General features: G+C 37.8%; 1 pseudogene; it reads right to left on the reverse strand.

The window, feature by feature from the left end:
• Positions 1–5,066: 5,066 nt before the first annotated feature.
• LOC127183626 (transmembrane protein 258-like) lies at positions 5,067–5,348 on the reverse strand (annotated as a pseudogene).
• Positions 5,349–5,694: the final 346 nt, after the last annotated feature.

A 5,694-nucleotide genomic window follows, 5' to 3' on the forward strand; every position in this document is an offset into this window, starting at 1 on the left:
AATTTCAACCATTAATTAAGTCCCACGCTGGCAGGAATATGTAATTACTGGGTTAAATCAGCACTGAATAAAGTGGTGCAGACAAGATGTGTCACTCTTCCAAAGGTCCCATCCACTGTTAATGCTTTAATACTGGTTTGCATAGTAATATTTATGCAGTGGGGTGGGGTAGGGAAGTGGAGGAAGCCTTAAGCCATATAATGGGGACTTCGAATGAGAAAAAGGAAAGTATTGAATGTGGTTGAATAATTTTCTATAATAGGCAATGCACAATAAGAATGTCAAATTTAGACCTGGTTGCAAAAGGGTATCTGTAGAACAGGTCATTTCCACGTTTGTAGCAGGTATTAATCACCTTATTAAGTTGTTATTTAGTTCACAGTTTTTGTGCCAGATCACTTGTTCCATGGCTAATGGGTTACAAGGGAAGTGACACCTAGTGGATGAATGGATAATAACCACATGGCTAAGAAGCAAAAGAGAAGAGTGGGGCTGTGGTCCTACAGGGTCCATTCAAAGGCATCCTACAGGGTCCATTCCAAGGCATCCCTACAATGACCTAAGGTACTTTCTGCTCTACACACATATATAATGTGTAACTCTCGTGTCTTAAATACACTTATCATCTACTCACAGGCACATCTGCATGTACAATGATGTCTAGAAAGAGACATAGATGAAAATGCTTGGGACTAATAGATTATAAGCATAGAACAACTTGTACTCCAAATTTCCACACAACAAACTTGCTAGCGTGGAAACACCTTGGAAAAAGATGACTTTTATGGTGAAATATTTGATCTTGTTCCTCAGTCTTGGAGCTGGGAAAAATGTTGTAAAATTCTAAAATGTTTGCTTGCATGTAATTAAAATATGACATTATGCTGGAGGGTACATCAGTCTTTTTTTTTTCTGATATAAAGAAACATCTCAGCGAAAGCACGAAGGAAGACAGAGCAAAGGGCTGGAAGATTCTGAACCTGACTAATAAAATATATTTATTAAAAAGCAGTTAAATAAACATATGATTGTCCTAAAGAAAGAAGGTAGCCATGGAACAATTTTTAGAATTTGTTTTTAAGATATCTGTAATTTGTTTTGATAGAATGCAACTGTGCAAAAAATAATTTATAGTCACTCATGGGCAAGCAGGTGTCAAAAAATTTACAATTAACAGGATCTTTGAAAATGTTACATATTTTGTTCATCTCACCTTATTAGGTGATTACTTCACCTAGCAATTGAATGTCTTTGTTATTTGGGGACTTAACCCTATTGTTTACAGGGATGTTTTACTGTTTTGTGTATTCTTTTCCTTTTTGCCCAAACTCATGTTTAGATCTTGAATAGCTTAATTATGACATGAAAATTTTAACGTTATTTAAAAAAAAAAAAGTTGTAGGTCTTCAATGAATATCATGTTTATTTAAAACACAGAAATCACTACCAAATGGATTCCTTTCTTGATAACTTTATAAATTGGCAAAGTGTCATTTCTTGTTTTGTTGTATTGTTGTTTTGCTTTGTAGACTAGGCTGGCCTCAAATTCACAGAGATCTGCCTGCCTCTGCCTCCTGAGGGCGTGGGCCACTATGCCTGGTTATTTTACTGTATTTTCAATTGTTTCCTCATCTGCTCTTCAATCTGTCTGTTAAACTCCTAGGTTGACTATCACTTATATTAGTTGCAACCACTTTGACCTACTATTCCAAATCAATACATAGCCTGAAGTCTTGACGCTGTTGTTTCCATCTGGCGAGCTTCAATCCTGGAGTTTTCCAGTTAATTCTGTCATTAATTCTAACTGTTGCATTACTACTGAAAACGAAAATAATTAAACTGAAACCCATCTCATTCTACTCCCAGGCCAATGGCTGGAAGTTCTGGGCATGATCACAGATAAAAAGGATGTGCCGCTGGGCATTGGTGATGCACTCCTTTAATCCCAGCCCTTGGGAGACAACTGGATCTCCGTGAGTTTGAGGCCAGCCTGGTCTACAGAGCTAGTTCCAGGACAGCCAGAGCCGTTACAAACAGAAACCCTGTCTCAACAAACAAACAAAACATAAAACAAAACAACCCCCCAAAACAAACAAACAAAAAACAAAAGCTTAAAAAAAAAAGGATAAGCCATAAAAAGCAAATATTTTAAAACAGCTTATAGGGAGTCTTTAAAAAATGTAAAATCTGGTTAAAAGAGACAGTCCTGAAGAGACTTGATAGTCTAGGATCAGCTGGTATGGGAGGAGGGCTCCCCCTTTCTGAGGACTAGGGGACAAGGATAGGTGGCAGAGGGAGGGAGAGAGAGTGGCACTGGGAGGAGACAGGGAAGGGGCTAAGATCCGATCAGGACGTAAAGTGAAGACACTAATTTTTAAAATGAAAAAAAAAAATAAGAGGCAAAGTCTCTTAATTTAGATAACTGATAATGTATAATTATTAAAACAGAAAGTGACATTGTTTGACTTTATAGACAATAAAAGTATAACCTCCTGATTCAAGATTGCATTCGAGCCAAAATATACCCTCAAATGAACCACTCATGTGGAGGAAATAAAGATAGTAGAACACGTTATGCTTGATGAAAGCTGAAGTTTCATGGAGACACCCCTATAAGTGTTCCTTGCTTGTGAGTACCAAATGCAGCTGTTTACGGAAATCTCTATAGGACTTTTAAACGTGCTGAGACCAAGACTCTAAGACGCTTGAGTTTACGATTCCTTGGGTCGGCTATAGAGTAAAGGAATCACTGTGTTTGTTTGTTTGTTTGTTTGTTTTTGTATGAACCACTACTAATCATTGTCATATATTCCCAGACCTGAGCATCACCACTCAGAGAAAGCAGAATCCAGTTCACGTCTGTTTCTCAACATATGGAGCACTACTTTCTTTATTCTCTCTTCTCACAGCAATCTTAGAAGGAATCTGTAAGCTAACAGCTTTTTCTCTTTATTCTAGTACAACCTGTTTCTCACAGTTGAAAATGCAGTCCCCTATGGGCTGCATCTCTCCTAGCCAGAGATGTTTTGCATTGTTTTGCTGTCAATCATCCTTTCGGTAGTAATCGCCTATCAATTTCACAACTGCTGTCAAAGGTTTTTATGGCACCTACGATTTACGTGGCAGGAACTGCTTTCCAGAGCCCGGCATCAGTTTTGAACACTGTTTACAGTTCTAGGAGCCATCTCAGTGCCACGCCGGCAGTGATTACCCCGAACGCTATCGAGTAGTTTGAACAGCTTGAGATTCAGAGGCAATTCTCCCGGTACAATCATCAGACAAACTCAGCGTGTTGGATGTCTTTCGCCAAAGGGGTGAACAAACAAACATCTCAAAGTTCAAGAGAAGCTTCTTCATAGTTCGAAATCTATTAGAATGTATTCCGGCTTTATCAGGTTCTTGCTAGCAAGTTTAAATGGCGTATGTATGTTCGCTGTATGGCATGTTGCGATCTAACTGTAGCTCGTTTAGTAATCCTCACAGTCAAGATAATTAACATGCCCATCGCCTCGTATCACTGTCTTTTCTTGGAGAGAACACTGAAGAGCCACTGCTGGAACAAAATTCAAGCATATTTTGTATTATTAACTATACTTACAACGCTATACTTTAGCTTTCTAGAGATTATTTATTTTTTAATCTGAAAAGTTTGCACATTTATTGTATTTTTTCCATTTTCCTTGGCCCCCTGTCTCTGGAAATAAGATTTAAAATTTCAAAACTCAACTATTGTTTGATCAATGATGAAATGGAATTGAAAGTTTCTGCTTAGTCAAGCCTTAAATAGTGGCACAAAGGTTGTTCTGTTTGTTTGTTTTGTAACTTCAATTTTACCTTATCTGTCTTAGATCAAAAGATAGAATTGTTTATATAATAATATTTCAAAGATGAAACTTTATTACATTAAATCAGATTTTTGCATTTTGGCAAATAGTGGTTTGAAAAAAGTCGTCAATATAGGACAAATAAAGCAAATTTCATCTACAAAATGTAAATACATTAAGATTCTTGTTAGGTCATTATTAGTACTCACCCTGCTTAATTTCCTCAGAATAGTAAAGAAAATGTTTCTATTTTCCTAATCCTTAACAAACGTGACGACAACTTACACTAGAACTTTATGATTTTAGAGGCTATAATCCTGAGACTCATTCAGATTATCCTAAATTTCTTTAAATCCATCTCCACATAGAGATATTTGTTACACTCTCTTATAAATTTCATCTTAGGAATGAATTCACCTTATCTTTCATTGAGAATTACTTAGTAGATGCAGAAATTTAAAAAAATCACCACCTACAGAGCTATTATCCTTACCCAATCTAAAGAGATATTGTAATGCAGTTTTAAGTGGACTGTTACAATCTATATGGCTATATCTCATGAAGATTGTTTCTTGGTCTTGGGGAGAGCTGGGTGTCTGGATATACAGCCAATTTATTTTAATTAAATCCTTTAATTCATCCACATCTCTATGACCCAAATTCAAGGCAAAGGAATTGTTGATTATTACATCTTTCCCTCAATAACATTGCAGGGAATCGAAACACAGTACCCTCACACACTCTCATTAAAAACGTATAACTTTTCTTACTCTCCACATTTGGCAAGGTCCTGAAAGGTTCTGAAACAGAGGCCTTCGCTGACTGACTTTCCCAGGTTCTTCCCAACACCCCTGCTTACATTTACTGTGCTTTCCGTTGTACAGGAGCAGAAAGCAGTTCATCATGCCTTCCGGTCATGCCCTGAGCTCATCTCACTGAGATGCCTTTCTCCTTCTCTACCATCTCCAAGCAAGTCCAGAGAAACAACCCAGATCAGAACCTGGTGAACAGAGACAATGAGCAGACTGGGAGAAACATTAGTTAAGACTTTCCTTTTTCAGAAGGCTGTGTGTGAGAGAGAGAGATAGTCGAACTGGCTATGCTTTGAACTTATAATTATGGCTAGACATTTTCCTTTTTCTTTTCTTTTCTTTTTACCAAGCTTGTCATATGCCTACCTTTATTGTAAACAGCAGATGGGACAAGTGCAGCAATAGTAAAAATAAATACTAATTTACAAAATCAGGGACTTTTTGAGCTTCCTGGTGGGTACCCTTGGGGACTTATCCATAGATGCCAACCCCAGAGCAGGAGGAACAGGACTCCAAAGCCCATGAAGAGTGAGACCACCAAGGAGATGAAGAGCTCTTTGTAGGTATTGCGCGTGTACTTTGTGGAGGTGACCTCATAAAGGAAGAACCAGGAGGTAAAGAACACACCAATGGCCAGAAGCACCACAGTCAGGCATGGGGACACTGCCGGATTCACTGGGCTGATCTAACTGCTCATGGCCCCCAGCTCCATTTTGCCCCACACAGGATGATGGATGGCTGAACATTTTCAGAAATGAAAGATTTGACTCAAAACTATCATTATTGGGTCAGGAGGATAGTTCCTCAGGGAAAGACACTTGTTGGACAAACCTACCTTTGTGATTTGATCCTTGGAAACCATGTGAGGTCAAAGAAGAGAGCAAATTACAAAACGTTGTCTTCTGTCCTACACACACAATATGGAATGCTCAGGTACACACAGAGAGACTGGATGAAATACAAAAACTATATAAAATGTTAATATTGGTAAATTATAGAGTATGTAGGGAATATACATAGTATCATTATTTATAGAATATATTTGATATTATGACATT

Source organism: Acomys russatus, chromosome 31 (genome assembly GCF_903995435.1).
Source record: "Acomys russatus chromosome 31, mAcoRus1.1, whole genome shotgun sequence".
NCBI classification, from domain to species: Eukaryota; Metazoa; Chordata; class Mammalia; order Rodentia; family Muridae; genus Acomys; species Acomys russatus.